General features: G+C 36.3%; 1 protein-coding gene across 1 annotated transcript in view; it reads right to left on the reverse strand.

Annotated features, from left to right (window-relative positions):
• The window catches only part of LOC136849756 (uncharacterized), a 167,465-nt gene extending 151,452 nt beyond the window's left edge, over positions 1–16,013 (reverse strand). The window contains exons 1-2 of the mRNA XM_067123154.1: positions 15,478–16,013; positions 2,322–2,425 (exon numbers count right to left, since the gene is read on the reverse strand). The gene's annotated coding sequence lies outside the window, so the exon portion shown is untranslated. The remainder of the gene's footprint in view (positions 1–2,321; positions 2,426–15,477) is intronic.
• Positions 16,014–18,891: the final 2,878 nt, after the last annotated feature.

Consider the following 18,891-nt stretch of genomic DNA (forward strand, 5'->3'; position numbering starts at 1 on the left):
TAATAATAATAATAATAATAATAATAGCTGGTTTTATATTATTGTTGCTATTAAATTCACTTAATGAAATTTGAAAATTGAAAATTCATTTACACTTGTTGATGATTATTAGAATAAAATATCACTCCTTGATCTTTTATATCATAAGAAGACGTCAATACGGACTTCTAGGGGCAAGAGCCCGTGCTGGCACAAGGCCACCTTAACCTAACCTAACAACAACAGGTATACGTAATCATATATAATATTCATTCAAATATATGTTGACTAATTTTCATGTTTTTAGAAATTATAAGAATTAGAATATTTTAATAACAAAATAAAAATATGTTTCAGGATAGTTTGTGAAATACAAATGTGCAACATCCTTGAGAATAACTAAAACATAAGTTAAGCTTATCATCTTCTTGCCTTGAGAAGAAAATATGATTTCGTAAAAAAAAAAAAAAAAAATGGTTAAATCTAGTGTCTCTGAAAGTTTAAGGCATCAGGCACAATTCTCCAAAAGACCTTGAGATGGTTTGAGAATGGATTTTAAACCGATACAACTCGATAATCGTCATCTGAAACCTTATCTAACCGTAGATGGCTTCGTTATTGGACTAAACGTTTAATGATATATAATTCTGCAACATCTCGGTTAGTTTTACGTACTAATTATAACGTCTCTCAAAATAATAAAGTGGTCTGATATGAATCTGACCTTGGGAAGTTTGGAAATCAATCGTCCTAAACATCCGGTAACCACAAGTGACTTCTTCCTAACCAAAGCCATAAACGGACGCAGTCATTCCCGCGCAACAATGTAAACAAACGGAAAAAAGGAGCGAAGCGATTCTGTTTTCCCAGAGCAATCCGAAAAATAACGCATCGTATAGATATCAATCACAGCGTAGAAAGACTGTTTGGCCATAAATCATCTTGCGTAATTGACGTTAATAAATCTCTCTCAAATTTTTTTCGCTGTCATTGTATATTATTTTTACGGTTCCGTCCCATAAATCAAGGTACAAAATGTAACGTTTAGCCTTCCTTTGGTTCTGAGGCTTTCTGGCTTGATTCCTTTCTCTTTTATTCCATCTCCGACTTAATCTCCCGTAGTCTTCTTGTTCGTCTCCTTTTATGTAGCCCTTTCTTTTCCTGGTATTTCATTCTGTTCCGTTTTCTTGTCTCTTGCTTTAATTTTACTTTTTTTTTTTTTGCTTTGATTCTAAGATACTGTTGCTGATGTTTAGATTCCTGTTCAGTTCAAGCTTCTGGTCCTCACTGTTCCTCTTGTGTGTTTGTGTGCATGTGTGTGTGTGCGTGTTTGTGTATGTCTACGCGTGTGTGTGTGTGCATGTTTAACCTCTTATCCATCACCATCAACTCACGACCTTCCTCAACATCACCTTCCATTCCTGATGAATTGAAGAGAAGCAATCGCGCCTCGCCCGCGTGCTTCAAATCGCGCGTGCTAAGCAGTCATTGAACTGCGTTGCTAAAAAAAAAAAATAAATATATAAGAGAGAGAGAGAGAGAGAGAGAGAGAGAGAATTTAAGGTGGTAATTCTCGCGTAAACGGCGAGTTTTCAATATGAATTGTACACGATTTCAAAGGTCGCTCTGATGTGAACTGTTCCCGCTTTAATTCTTCGCGCTGATTTGACGGATTTATTGATAATCTTTTAATGTTTAACTGTTTGCGTCCGTTTACCTTTAAACGGAGTATCTGCAGTGCAACAGCACGCACGCTTATAGTTGCATAGAAGCAGGAAAATCTATGGATTCATATATAAATATATATATATATATATATATATATATATATATATATATATATATATATATATATATTGCAAACGTGAACTCAATGCACTGCCACTGAGCCATGGCACTCACTATCTATATATATATATATATATATATATATATATATATATATATATATATATATATATATATATATATATACACACACACATGCATATATGTCACTAAATAGAATGTGTGACAATATATCAAGCCAAGGCCACAGGAAAAATAAAAGAAGAGTACCAAGCGCTTTCGTGTTATTTCAACACATTTTGAAATAACACGAAAGCGCTTGGTACTCCTTTTATTTTTCCTGCGGACTTGGCTGAATATATATACATATATACACATACATACATGTATATATATGTGTGTGTGTGCACAGCATATATATTTAACTGAGTACACGTATGCGAATGTGCATTTATACAAACACTCGAGGTTGATTACATGTATTCGAATGTACAATGTATACAGGTTTTCCGTCGTCACGCAAAGCAAATAATCAGTCAGGCGGAATTCCTTACCTGCAATCACCCTCTGAAGTCTGTCGTTGACAGAGTGTCCTGAAACATGAAGGCTCCGATGAATCATTTGACCTGGGTAGTGTGCCAAGGAACATGACCTTCATCTGAAAAGAAATTTTGGAAGGAAATGAGTGAGAATAGAATAGAATATAACATTTAGACCAAAGGCCAAGCGCTGGAACCTGCGTGGTCATTCAGCGCTGAAACGGAAATTGACAGCAAAATGGTTTGAATGGTGTAACAGGAGGAAAACCTCGCAGTTGCACTGTATGTCAATCGTTAGGAAAGGGTGGAGAGTAAGATGGAAGAAAGAGATTATGAACGGAGGTACAGTAAAAGGAATGAAAGGGGTTGCAGCTAGGGGCCGAAGGAACGCTGCAAAGAACTTCAAGTATTGCCTAAAGTGCACCGCAGGAGGTGCACTGACGGCACTATCCTCCCACGGAGGGAAATTAGTGAGGCTTTCGAAAATCGTGTCGCGATTTTCTTCTGAAGATTTGCAGGATTAACTTAAATTCGGAGATACGACACAAGAGTTCGGGGATTCCGGGACATTTGTGACTTCGGACCAGGAATAATTCGTCCCTGGTTTGACGAACTGGCGTAAGCCATTTTTTCCTTATTCTGAGAAACTAGGCTTCAAAGATTTCCATATTACTCAGAGCTTCTCATGAGCTTATCTTGTCTGGAAATTTTGCTGGCAAATCTAATAACGCAGACAGCTGAAATTCTGATATGTTACGGAGTATCAAAAACTGAGATCATTTGACTGGAAAACTCAAAAACTTAAAAAAAAAGAAAAAAAAATTGGACACGCCACTTCGTCAGAACAGGGATTAATTTATCAAAGGGAGAGACGTTTATCTTAGTTTAACCAGACCACTGAGCTGATTAACAGCTCTCCTAGGGCTGGCCCGAAGGATTAGATTTATTTTTACGTGGCTAAGAACCAATTGGTTACCTAGCGACGGGACCTACAGCTTATTGTGGAATCCGAACCACATTATAGCGAGAAATGAATTTCTATCACCAGAAACAAGTTCCTCTTGTTCTTCACTGGCTGGTCGGAGATTCGAACTCACGACCAACAGAGTGGTAGTTGAGAACGGAACCCGCTCACCCAACGAGGAACTCAAAGGGAGAGAACAAGAGACATCAGCAGACTTCAGGTTTTCTGATACTTATCCAATTTAATTTCCACAAATCAAAATTTCTTGACTTTTAATGTTTACTCTTTCTTGTAAATACTGAAACTGCCATATTTCATCCAAGGACATTTTCGGCAGGGTCACCACTCCAGGTTTCTTAGAAAGTAAGTTAAATACAAGAATATATAGGAAATATATATTATAAAGAAAAATGATCTGATTCTATAATTAATTGTTTTCCTCCTACGCATTGGCATTACAGAGCCTGTTGTAATCAACAGGTTAAGTTGGCAAGAATGTACGAATGTCTTGCGTATGTTTAAGCATACCTTCTCTCTCACACACACACACACACACACACACACACATATATATATATATATATATATATATATATATATATATATATATATATATATATATATATATATATATATATACATATATATATATATATATATATATATATATATATATATATATATATATATATATATATATATATATATATACATACATACATATATTTCTGTGCCAGTACGCATGTATGGTTTTACATCATCGAATGAAATACGAAATGACGCCTCCTTTTCAATTCCAAATCACTACCATCTACCCCTACGTCAACAGAATCGAAAGAAACAGAGTCGCAAGTCTTTATTAAACGAAAGGGCGTCCTGTGGCCAAACAGATCCTTCCACGAACGTAAAAACAGACCAACCGACATTCCCAGACGAACGATCCGTCTCCGTGACCTTTGCAGGCTCCCGTGTTTACATCAATTATGAACGAGGCGGGACCGACATTGTCGGCGCGGACTATATACACTCTTGCTGAGGCATTGTCCTCCCTAAATGTCAGCTAGGACAGTCCGTCCGCGAGGCCGGAGGACAATTGCCGACGAGGACGCGACCGTCCGTTTCGGGCGAGAGGAAAAAAAAAAAAGAGAAAGTAGGTGTTGATGGAAACTGACGGAAATTTGCTGGAGATTTAATTGGTTTCGGTCGTTAGTAAACTATGAGGTGGTCGGTGATATTCTTTAATAATAATAATAATAATAATAATAATAATAATAATATAATAATAATAATAATAATAATTATTATTATTATTATTATTATTATTATTATTATTATTGTGACGGCTGATCTGTTGTTTCATAATCGAATCGTGTGTGTATGACAGAGAGAGAGAGAGAGAGAGAGAGAGAGAGAGAGAGAGAGAGAGAGAGAGAGAGAGAGATTTTCCATATTGTAGTGGAGCAGGAGCTCGTAATGTAATAAAGAGCGTATAAAAAGTAATTATAACCCAATAAATTCCCTGTCTACAGAAAACTCATGGTGTGTTAAAATGGTAAAACACGAATACGGATTTTATCAGAGAGAGAGAGAGAGAGAGAGAGAGAGAGAGAGAGAGAGAGAGAGAGAGAGAGAGAGAGAGAAGTCTACGGAGAGTGTTATGCACATTTAATTTTTTTTCCTCAACAGCCAAAACCCCAGGCATACCATATTTTTGCAATGTACACGCATTTGAAATCTCACAGACAATATCATAAGTCTATTTCTTGATACCTAAGAGAGTGCAGTTGAGCGAAAAATAAGCCAGCGGTCATTTTTATTTGTAAACAGACTTACGTGAGATCGATATTGTTTTTCCAAATAAGGGAATGTCATTGGTAACAGAAACTGAAAGATCTAAAATGCAGTAAGAGAAAATACAACAAAAATATATCTGCAAAATATAATTAATGCATACATAGGTCTAGAGATAGAGACAGAAAGTAAAATTGATGAACAAGATTACAACGCAATAAAAAGATTATTTAATAGAATAGCAATTAAAAAAAAAAAAGCAGGATGGGGTCATATGTTTCAAACCCATCAGTGCAGAATTCAAAAATTAAATATTCTCAGAACTTTTACTAACCGTCAAGTACTTATATAACTCAGCTTTAAGGACTCTTCATTTGACACTTCAGTCATAATCCATGATTAATGGCGATCAATACTCACTATTCAGAGGCTTTATAAATAACTGAAGCGCTGTGAGGAGAAAACACGATTGAAATTGTATATTAAAGATATGAGTCTAGATTATCGCATGTTACTACGAAATAATGTTTCAGCTCGTGATAAATCATAGGTCTAGGAATCAGATTTCTAAATTAGCGTTAACGGTCACGAAGCATTTTCATTAACTTCTTCGAATAAAATGTGCTTCTTTAGCAACACAAAGAATGCGTTTTCACATATGGTTATACAGTATATGCTGTAGAATTTCAGCGCGTGATAAATCATAGGTCTAGGAATCAGATCTCTAAATTAACACTAACTGTCGCGAAGCATTTTCATTAACTTCTTCGAATAAAATGTACTTCTTTAGCAAAACAAAGAATACGTTTTTACATACAGTTATACAATATATGCCGTAGAATTTCAGCTCGTGATAAATCATAAGTCTAGGAATCAGATTTCTAAATTAACGCTTACGGTCGCGAAGCATTTTCATCAACTTATTCACATAAAATATAAACGTCATTATTTGACATCGATGCTTCTGTTTTGTAAAATTTCTTCTTTAGCAACACGAAAATGCGTTTTTAGACGTAGACAAATATGTCGTAGCAATTGAGTTTTAAATCTTTTTTCAGTTACACACACACACATACAATTGACCATTGTTTCTAATAACCTTGTAATAATGATGTTTTATCTTTTCTCACTCATTATTATTATTATTATTATTATTATTATTATTATTATTATTATTATTATTATTACGTGTATGTAGCACTTTCTACTGGGAAAGACTAGATTTCCAACTTTCACCGATAAAGGCTGCTGTCATGTATCTTAGTCCTATATTTTGAAAACCGATTTCTAGAGTCGAATATTTCGCAACATATATTAAAATTTATGACGTAATTTCTACATTTGTTTGCTTGTAAACTGTTCTCTCCTGAACTAGATGGTGAGAATGTTTCTCGTTAGAAATCGCTATGAGTTTTAGTTAGGTTATCCTATAACGGCTTCCCCGCAAGGAGAGAGAGAGAGAGAGAGAGAGAGAGAGAGAGAGAGAGAGAGAGAGAGAGAACCTCATTCAGCTAACTGAGACTATGGAATGATAAATTTCAAGATGGTGCAAATATTTTAAGAAAATTTCAGCTTAAATACTAGTGGTTTACGAATGAAGAGAAATTAGAATCTTAATCCCAGCTACTACCAGATTGTGAAATGGAAACAAATTTCTGCACGCTACATCTCAACTACAACTTCAGAAGTTCAGGCAAAAATGCAATGCATTACTACCCTGATATTATTCTTCTTACATTTTAATACATTTTATCTATTTACCTGTTTTTAATTTATTTTCCTCTTTTTTTAATAAGTGGTATCTCTTCTTTCTGTTTTCCCTCTACTTCCTCTTACTTCTTCCTAATGAACACCATATTCTTTGGAAGCTTGAATAATAATAAAAGCAACTGATGGAACTAAAAATAAATCTGGAAGCTTCACCCAAACCAATGCCAGTTCACGGAATAATGATTTTTCTAAAAGATATTCATCCCATTTTTTACAACTATATGAAATTAAAATCCTATTCTAATGATGAATCATTCAGTTCCATTACGTCATATCTGAGCAAATGCTTTCCTCAACAGAAGGTCATTTGATTGATCTATTACTCATTTTGTTGACTGAAATGCGCAATTTTTTTTTTACACCACCCAGTGAGTCATTAACTCATTATTCACTTTTTATTTTCCATTACTTATCCAGGCAACTTGTTCCGTTAGATCATTCTAATATTTCGTTTCCTCTTCTTTCCAGCGGACTCGCAGATTATGTCTAATAATAATAATAATAATAATAATAATAATAATAATAATAATAATAATAATAATAATAATATCATCATTGTTATTTCCTTCGTGACCAAGTAGATAGCAAAAGGAACCTAGTACGTCTAAATACTGAGCTGCAGTGTATATTAGTACTTGAAGAAGCTTCTACTAGAGTACGGGGATGACTCTTTCTTTGCGGACTTCGAAAGTTACAGGGACTTAATCCACGCAACTTCTTCCCCTTTACAAATTACGTTGGAGTGTTACCTTCTGGGGACCGTTTAGTGGGAAAATCTTATGAAAGGAACTGAGATAACAGTGAAAATACAAGAACACGAGAACTATGCTTACTTATCATCATTATCGCATGTGACAGGTGCAGAGTTTGCCAAGGAAACGGAATAAATAAATAACTAAATATTCGATTAACTGAATCAAATAAGGGATTGCGCGAGTAACGTGTTCTCGAGCAACGTAATCCATTACATATGATATGGACGATTATGTACACCCCAAGCCTTGAGAACATTGGTTATAGGTCACCTCAAGACAAAAAATGGGTATTCAGCACTCGAACCCAGCATTCTTTCACACAAACAATATAAACACGCATTGACAGCACAGTTATACCTCAAGACAAAAAAATGGGTATTCAGCATAACAATATAAACGCGCATTGAACAGTTTATACCAAGCATTCTTTTCACATAAACAATATAAACACGCATTGACAGCACAGTTATACCTCAAGACAAAAAATGGGTATTCAGCACTCGAACCCAGCATTCTTTCACATAAACAATATAAACACGCATTGACAGCACAGTTATACCTCAAGACAAAAAATGGGTATTCAGCACTCGAACCCAGCATTCTTTCACATAAACAATATAAACACGCATTGACAGCACAGTTATACCTCAAGACAAAAAATGGGTATTCAGCACTCGAACCCAGCATTCTTTCACATAAACAATATAAACACGTATTGACAGCACAGTTATGGCGTTTGCCATCGTCCTCTCCTTCAACGGTGCGTGACGAAAAGGACCTCGGTGAAATTTCACGATTCAAGTCTTCCTGTGCTTTGTCTTTTACAAATCTCCACTAATCCCCAACCTCCATTCTCATAGTTCTCATCAAAGTACGGCTGAGTCTTCAACTTCTTCTGTTGGCATTATCACGTATTATTTACCCGAGGTTGTACGAACGAGTTTACTATAACGGAATAATATTATCTTCTCTGTATTTGGTCGTATCAGATTATGTAAACATATATATGGGCAGCATATGCTAGGTTTGGCGCGCTGTTGATGAGCTTTTTATGTAGGTGTATGGAAAGCCTAATGTTATGGAGATTTTGCTGTACAGGCAACTCATCCACGATTCACCGGTAATAGTGCCGTGTGTTAATTTTTCTCCAGTCTTTAAAACACACGCACACTACACACACACACACACACACACACACACACATATATATATATATATATATATATATATATATAAACTATATATATATATATATATATATATATATATATATATATATATCTATATATATATATATATATATATATATATTCATGAAGCTACAAATGTCGCTTAATATCAAATTCACGCTACCTCAGGAATATCTCCGACGAAAATTATCACCGAAGGGGAATTTATAAGTGATAAATGGATTATTTGTCGGGACGCGATCTGATAGCTCAGTGGTAACGTCGACTGGAGTTGCTGGGTACGTACAAAGTTGAGGATCGCGTCCCGACGTATTTTCAGTGTCCATTGGTCATATAAATTTTCTTTGGTGAATTCTCCGTTGGAGATATTCCGAGGTAGCGTGAATTTGATATAAACGACATTTCTTAGCTTCGCGATTGTATATAAATCACGGTGCGATAAAAATGTCATATATATATATATATATATATATATATATATATATATATATATATATATATATATATATATATATACATCATCGACTGACATAAGATGAGACAATAATAAATTAGTGTTAGAAAAACAAAGCAGGTTCTTTTATCACTCAAGTAGGGAAATCTATCAATGTAACTTATCTACGAGTGACCGAGCTTAATTTAGAAAGGCAAGAGCATCTCAGCAAGAGCATCTCATTCTCTTCAACTCTTAAAAGTCTACGTTTAAGATGAGTAGAAAAAACAACGTTTGCCTGAGACGACAATTCCAAATCATAATGTTTGTTTAAGACAAGTACAATCTACATTTTTTTTAAGACGTTAAACACACAGATGCAAAAGACTAGCATTTGTTCAGGGCAAGCACACAAATACTGCAGTTATTTAAGGCGCCAACAAAAATACTTGTTTAAGACAAGCAAAGAAAAGACAAATTTAATAATAAAACCACAAAATTTGTCCAAGACGAAAAGGTAAAATAAACTACTACGAAGCCACCCATTCACAAAAACACTATATTTGTTCAAGACCTCAAAAACTTTCAAAATATATATAAAAAAACTACATCTGTTTAAAAAAACGAACACAAAAATGTCCAAACGCATAGATATTCCAATAAAACGTAGACGTCGAAGATTCATGACCAAACGGTGTAGAATATTTTTTTCTTTTAGCTGATAAGTAAGATGGGTGAAGAGAAGAATGAGGCAGCTATTAGCTAACCATGGTAGGGATTAGTTTAGAAAGTTCGTGTTAGTAGAGTAATGTAAAGTGTGGTTTGGCCACAGTTTTATTTAGATAAAGGTACAATTTTTTTTACTATGGCCTTAATATTAACACATTACAAAAATGATTTGGCACTATACTGACATAGTGACTTGTACAGATTATATACTTTAAATTTTATTTCTTAATAGTATAATTCTATTCAGATACAGTTGCAATTTTTCTTATTATAGAATATTTAAAACTCCCCAAAGTGTAACTTTGAAAGCGGTAGATTTAATCGGGTAGTGATGACGCTGAAAACTGTCATGATGATAAGAAAGATGAGTGGAAGATCATTGATGAAATTGAAAAAATTATTAATAACGAGTCAAACATGCGCCAGTTTCTTTATGCACCGATTTCTGTACAGTCGCTACAGTTGTATAATCCGGAGCCAACGAAAATAGTTCTATCTTTCGGTGGTCTCAATTATAATGTTGAGCCGCGGCCATGAACTTAACAACGGCCGGAGTGGTGGCCTATCCTATATCGTTGCCAGAAGCATGATTATGGCTAACTTTAACCTTAAATAAAAATAAAAACTACCGAGGTTAGACGAATGCAATTTGGCATGTTTAATGATTGGAGGGTGGATGATGAACATACCAATTTGCAGCCCTCTAGCCTCAGTAGTTTTTAAGAGCCGAGGGCGGACAGAAAAAGTACGGGCAGAATAAAGTGCGGACGGACAGACAAAGCCGGCACAATAGTTTTCTTTTACGGAAAACTAAAACTATATCAATAACAGTATAGGTAATTTGTATGATAATGATGATAGCAATAACCGTAGCAAGTGGAAAAAAAATCGGTTTATTGATGATGTAAATGATGATGATAGTGATCTATGATAAAATATCTATAGAGAGGAACGCTTTTTTGTCACTATTGATTACGTCTTGTTCTTGGTAATTACGAATACTCTCCGGCTACCGGAAATAAAATCGGCCAATTTCTTCCTGTTGTGGCAACATTTATCGGTTCGGTTTACTTCTTAACGGTAGAAGGAGTATATGAGCTAGTTTTATCACACATACACACACATATATATATACACACACACACACACATATATATATATATATATACATATATATATATATATATATATATATATATATATATATATATATATAAATATATAATATATATCCAACACTAAAGTCGTTTTTCTTACTATGGAGTGGCCCCAGAGAAAAAGCAGTACAACAGTCACTGTCAAATTCATATTTGAACCGTCTTGTGTGCATAAATGACAAGACTTCACACTGTTTGTGTGTGTGCGTGATATTTGAGAGTAGAGTAATCAAACTGAACATCAAACTCGTTACAATGATAAATAAACCCTCTTGTGTTGCAACACCGGTCAGAATTTTGTGCTTCATCATATGGAAAATGCTGCAGCATTTAACGCATGACTTAGAACATGAGCTGGAAATGCTCAGATCTTTTGCTAGTACCGTGAGTTGCTGCTGAATATTTTCATCTTCATATATATATATATATATATATATATATATATATATATATATATATATATATATATATATATATATATATATATATATATATATATATATATTTATGACCCATATAACCATTCGCTATTTTTGTAAAAATAGGTAACTAGACAGATAATTTCAAGACAGTCAGTCCACAACTTACATATCCACTGAGGAGATCGTAAAGAGGAGAAAAAGATACTAGTAATTTGACATCTGCGTAATGGATTGTACTATGATACATACACATACACACATATATATATATACACACATATATATATATATATATATATATATATATATTTATATATATAATATAATGTGTGTGCGCGTATCATTTAGAAAATACATTTAGGAAAATACAGAAAGTGATGGAGTGGCGACGTGAAGTAAATATTAGAAAGGATGGAATTGGAAACGCAGGACGCTCAAGACTGCATGCAAGAAAAGAGGTGAATACTGCAGTTTGTGCTGGAGGTTCGATGACACACTGGTGAGTTTTCTGTGGGGGTGTGCGAAGCGGCGAATGTTACAGAAGTTTATTGCACTAGTGGCTCATCCACAACACAACATTAAAGTATGAATATGACGGTGTTGTATTTGCCATTCTCCGGAGACAACCCTTTTAAGAACTCAGCTTTATATATGAAATATAAATATATATTTACAAACACACATACACAGATTATATATATATATATATATATATATATATATATATATATAATGCTCCCATAGGTGATGACCAACCGACTACCTGAAGAAAATAAAAAGCGAAGGGGGGTTGAGGGTTGCGGAGGGGGAAGTGCGGGGAAAACAAAGCAGAGGTCACCGGTATGGCATTCCAGACGATATAAGCAATTCGTCAACTCTCTCTCTCTCTCTCTCTCTCTGCGTCGTCATGGTGAAAAAAATAATCAATGATCGGAAATATATAATTAAAAACAATTAACGTCGTTTAAAAAACGGATTCATTTGGGTTTTACATTGCATCACAATAAATTTGTGGTTAGTACGGTATTGGTAGTAGATAACTGTCTCGCACCAGTACACGAAGAAATACAGGAAGATAAATCTATGCAAGAATGTTCTGAAATATACTTTAGCCTAGTGCGATGCGATCGATTCTGGTTTGACATTTGGTCTAATGACTATTTGAGTTTGAAATCACTGTGCTTAGTCTGTAGCTTTACTTGTAAGGAAAATTTCTTTGGTTATCGATGAAATCTTAGCACTTGGAGGCAAGGTTAAATAAAAAAAAAAAGTTATTAGGGCTATGAAAATTCAAGACGTTTCGTATCGAGGCGGAGCAGCAGATGGCAGAAGAAACCGATATACGTTAGAGAAAGGTAATGAGAGAGGAAACGTAATTTGAATAACAAAGTGGAAAAAGAGGGCAAATTCTGACCCTAAATCCAAGAGCTAGCCGGCTCAACGATTCTTTAGCAGAATAATTAGGCCTAACGAGTTTACCGATTTTTTTTCGTCTTAAGAGACAATATTCTACGGTCACCGTCCAGATCTTCCAAATAGTTTAATCGGACTTGATTGCTATTTGAAATATTAGAATTTCTTCGTTCTGAAATTAGAACTATCATTCACAAAACAGTCATGCAGAGTTACATGATGGTATCATAGCAAATATACTGATGTCCAAGCATTGTACTGTCGTGGAAAACTTCAGAAATATATCATATAATTGATTACAATGCACAATAAGCGATTCATTATACACTTATCCGATAATGAGTTTTGGGTCGGGGGTGTTGGCGCGGGGGGGGGGGGAGCAAACGCCTTCCGCAAAGTCATGGCAGTTCCACGGTTTTTTTCTTTTAAACATAGCCCTAAGGCTTAAACAGAACAGCTGATACATTCAAATGACACTTTTTTTCCCTTTGTATAACCACAGCTGGCTGAGAAGTCGCCATGTACTCGACCCTAGCAGATTAAACTATCTTGAACTAATTAAAAATAATGTGGTTTTCAGCGTTTTAAACCCAAAGTTAGCTTGAGTTTAAAAATGACTACCTGGTCTTTTCTCTACGGGTTACTAGCACAATCGGTTACGGTCAACTTTCCTTTCATTCGCTCCAAATAATCGTTTGTCTTGCTTGTAGAATAAAAACTGAATCTACAATAAAAGTTTAAACATTTCATTCTCGGACTATGCATAAGCCTTCTTGTAAGAGTATCTATCGTGACCAAGTTCGTGATGTATTAGGTCTATATTTCAAAAGAACATGGTCACAAGCATGCACCTATGCATGAACAAACTCAAGCACACAGAAGAGACACCTCCAACCTATTCTCCCTCCTTTCACCCCCACCTTAAAATCCTTATTTAAATTTTCGAATCCCTTCCCCTCGAATGTTTCCGAAATGGTTATTTTCGATGTACGGTAAAGTCGTTTTGTTTCGAGATGAACATGATGGTGATGACGTCGGATGGTGATGTGGAATTGTAAGGGGGGGGTTGTTGAGATGGAACCTATGATGATGATGGTGGTGGTGGTGGACTTGCCGGGACAATTTGCGTGTATGTGTGTGCGTGTATGTATGTGAGTGTGTATGTGTGTGTATAAGAGGAGCCAGGAGGAGCCACAGGTTTGTCGCTGACTAGCCGATCCCGCGTTAAAGAGTAGCACGTCGGAATCTGTGTAAGCCTCGTTGCGCTGTGCTCAGGCCGCTGGGAAGGCTGGAGCAACCCACAGTTTTCGTCCTTCGTTCTCGGTTGTCACGCCCTTAGCGGTGCGTCTCGCCCCTGCAAATTGAAGCCAGAAGCATAAACTGTCATCCTTGTGCAGTGGCCGTTGTCTAAAGTGAAGCTGAAGCTTATAAATGAAGTGAAAACGAGACCCGATGTGTACGGGCGGCGGCGGTAGTGGGGTTGCGGCGGGAGGTCTGCTGCGGCCAGCTATCCCAACTTAGCACAAAACCTAAACAACAAAGTGTCTCGTGTAGTGTTCGATAAGAAAACCCACTGAGGAATATAGTTACCCTATTTAAACCTTTACATTTTAATTCAGTGTGTGTGTGATTTTTGCTTGGATTTTACTCTGCTGCTGCTGTGATGTGGAGGAAGCAGCCAAGTTCGTCCACCACCATCTACCACAACACCTATTATCATGTCAGGTAAGACTACCACCACCGCCACCACCACCACCACCGTCTTCTCTCTCTCGAAGCCGAAGTCGACGCCGTCGCCGGGCATTCGGACGCGCTTGAACCACCACCACCGTTTTTATTTTTATTACTTTTTTTCATTTTCCCAATTTATTTTCTTTTTCAAGGGGGCTTTCTCGTTTTGGTTATTCGACTTTTCGGTGTTTGTGGATTTTTATTCGATACATTGCGCAATACTATGATTTAATTAGGCCTACTTGAGCATTTGTAAACATTAAGTTTTTAGATTGTGTAATAAGGTTTTGGGGCCGTACAAGGGATTCAGAAATAGACGAAAATAGCATTTTAAGGTTGTTGTTGGCAAGCCTGGTGTATTCGAGAGAGAGCTCATTCACCGTGTGGTGGGGAGGAGGGGGAGGAGGAGGTGTGTGACAGCCAGACATGAAACCCCCAACCCAAAACCTCCTCCTCTTCCTCCTCATCCTTGTTTTGGCACATAAAGGTCTTCAACCTTCCTTACCGTCTTTCAAATGACGACATACATTGTCCCCGTACTTCGTATTACCCACATGCGTGCTTGTGAGTGCGAAAGGACCCCCGAAAATTCGCACTTGGTGGGCGAAATGAGAGCAAACAACATGACACAGATATCAAAACCTCTAGCATGGGAGGCCAAGGTCTTAAGCTCAGCCCCTCCCCCCCGCCACCCTCTCTCCCCGTCTCCCTCGCCACTTCCATCAGCCATCCTACTCCTCATACCTTCTCTCCCCGCCATTGCTTTTCTCTCCCCTTCCCACCTATTAACTGGGGGCTTCTCCCCCCTTTACTTACCTAATATGGTATTATCAGGTGTCATTGAAGAACCGCGTAGATGCTACTGTTGTATTATGGAAACTCCGGCGATGTAAAAACTTTCGGAGAATGTTCTTTCAAAACTAACAAGTGTTATGGACACTTTGAAGGTGACTTCGCCGATGTAGGAGGAGGTGTTTCTCTTGCCATCTATATTTGTTGATATGAATGACCTTGACGTCTGGGGGAGGCTTACATGTTGAGGATGGTGGATTGCAGAATACCGTTTTTAATAGCAGTCTGAGAATCATATTTTGTTTTAGCCAAGATTTAGGCTACAGCGTGGAATGTAAATATATAGAACTCGTTTAGATTTGAACGAAGTGAAGATAAACCGTTATTCTGCTGATTTTATGGGATTTATAGCTACATATTTTCTTGGTTACTTCAGACTCACGGTCTGAAACCCCCACCAGAAAGTGTTTTTTGTTCCCAATAGCTGAGCCTCGGCTCAAGCACGGCTTAACGAATGCTTTAAGCACCGTGTAACCATGCAATCTCACCAGAAAAGTACCATGTGAACTTCCATCGCGGGGCATCTTATAGTGCTGGGTGGGTAGGGGAGTGTTTGATCCATGGGATTGGAGTGAGCTGCAAGTCAATTTGAGACCTTTTGAGTCACTTTGGTTTTAGTTGGTAGTTGTTGTTGTTGTGGGGGTTGGATGGGGGCGTGGCTTGTGTATTCATCTAGGATTGGCTGTTGCATTTTGTCAATGCGTCATTCTTTTGGCTAGAGTTCTTATTCATTTAGTTACTAAGTGTACTACGTTTGTGGTTCAATTATTCAATTATTTTTTTCTCTTGAATATAATGTATTTCAATGCAAATATATATACTTTATTAATGATTAGCCACGATGGCAAGAATTTCATCAGCTCTTATGTAGACTTTGTATTAACAACTTGAACATGGTTTTACAACACACCCGCACACTAATATATATCTGTATCTATCTGTATATATATAATAGAATTGATCCTATATATATATAATATATATATTATATATATATATATATATATATATATATATATATATATATATGATGCCAGTTAAAAGTGATGGGAATTATAACTAAGATAACGAAGAAACCGATGAGAGCAAAGAGGACAGAGTTCTCTCACTCTATCAGTATCCCTGCCCTTTGAACAAAAGGATAGAAGTAAAAAGTATTGAGGGGACCGAAAAATGCTTTGGAGCTGTAAAGGAAAAAAAAAGAGAGAGAGAGAGAGAGAGGAAGTAAATGGAAAACTCTGTTACGAAAGTGGAAAAAGGTAGAAGCAAGGCGTAGGAGGAAGCACAACCTTCCCTCTCCCCCTCTCCTCCACTCCAACACACATGCACTCGCAAGGGCTTTCCCTCCCAACGAAAATAATGCCACCGCAAGAAATGGAAATTTGAATTGAAATTCTTCGTCGCCGTATTAATTGGCATCTCGAGCTTATTAGTTGCCGTGGTTCCAGCGAGTATGTATAATAAAAGAAATTGCCACGAGGCTGATAGTAATGTGATGTGTGTAATGGATATATTGTAAATAACGGAAGTAGTTAGTTAAAGTGTTTGAGTCAGTAGGCCCTTGCGCCACAACTCATGTGATTTTGCTGGGAAAAGTTTTCTTTTTTTTTTTTACATTTACGTTTGTATTTTCTCGAATTTTAATATTCTTCTGATATCATATCCTGTGTAGGTTATCGTACCTTAGGCAGGAAGGAGCATAGATGAAACTAACCTCCACAATCCGTTTCGCAATGTAATGAACCGGCGCGAGTTGTCCGAAGGATTTAGAAAACAGGCGATCGTTTTTACCATCATCGCTCCCGATTCGTGAGAAGATGAGTGGAACAAGTTTCGTAATGTTTCGTTCTCTGCCAGAAATAGTCGTCTCCCACACTGTGGCGTCAAAGTTTTACGTTCCTTGGCAGTGTGTGTGTTGTGACGCTACCGATTAAAATCTCTCTCTCTCTCTCTCTCTCTCTCTCTCTCTCTCTCTCTCTCTCTCTCTCTCTCCTAGTTACGCCGTCATTGTTGCATTTATTTAAACAGTGGAGTTCATGTTTTATTACTGATTATCTATTTAATATACCAGTCTGTTACGTAGTTTAATAATACTAAATTTACTGTTCTTATTGATTTCTACGACAATATACTATTGCTTCTCTTAGTTTTTTGTGAGAAGGAAAAATTAGTTTGTATGTTTCTACCACTGTATTAATCTGGGAGTAACTTAAAACTTCGTTGTTCCCAGACATTTATTATGATTCAGAGCATTAAGCCAATCATTTCGAAAGTATTGTTCTCGAATATGTTATCAGTAATTGTATTGGAATACATTAATGCAGACATCACACTTCTTGAAAGAATTCTGCATAAAGTTCCCATATTTTGTTTTATATATCTATCTATCTATCTGTCTGTATATATATATATATATATATATATATATATATATATATATATATATATATATATTAATAAATGGAAAGGAGAAATAATATACTTGATTTTCAATACATTATTGTACTAGTTTTTGTGTTATCCAGACAGGCGTAAAGCAAATAGGAAGAGATTGGTTTCTACTGTATCAGAGATGTCTTAGAAGCTTGTGATTTTCGAAAGTCTATCATACACTTGGAAAGTAATAAATCTTAAAATATGTCGGAACTGAGAGAAATTTTAATTCATCCGAAAATTTTTTTTAACGTTTGTTGTCTTGGCATAAAGCAGCTTTGCGGTACAGTCTTGATTGTATTCCGTTATTTTGAGTTGGTAATCATGAAGAGTGGTAGCGAAAAGAATTTATTATTTGAAATAAAATGAAATGTGAAAATGCGAATAAAAGGATTTGCATTTTTTTTACCCTCCAAAAATAGACCGTGCTGGAAACTCATCTTGTAGAGAGAGGCTTGTTCGTTTGGCTTGGCTTGACTTTGGCTACTGACTAAGACGATGCGTCATACTACATATTGCGCGCTAACGTGTACGTTTAACAATTTTCTTCACTCTTTGATAGTGCCAAGAGAATATGGTGACCGCCAATGCAGTAGTCATACGATTTCATCGATTGACCACACTTTATGGTGATACGACTAACCCCAGAGGGCATGTAAATGAGCCTGAGTTCTATGGAAATTTATGATTTTTGCTGTTTCTGTTTGTCGAATTCTTGTTAGAATGTGCGTGCTCAAGTGAGCAAACTAATTTGCCTAATGCATGCTTGCATTAGAGAGATAGAATTTGAGAATTTATGTAAAATATGTGGTGTTATTCAAGCCTGTCTCATTTTTTCCAGCGAGAGAGAAAGTTCATACATGAAAATGTCCTTAAACCTGACCTTGTTTTAGGTTAATTCTCGCCCTTTAACTGGATTTTTAGGCTTACAGCGATCTCAAGTCT

Source organism: Macrobrachium rosenbergii, chromosome 21 (assembly GCF_040412425.1).
Source record: "Macrobrachium rosenbergii isolate ZJJX-2024 chromosome 21, ASM4041242v1, whole genome shotgun sequence".
NCBI classification, from domain to species: Eukaryota; Metazoa; Arthropoda; class Malacostraca; order Decapoda; family Palaemonidae; genus Macrobrachium; species Macrobrachium rosenbergii.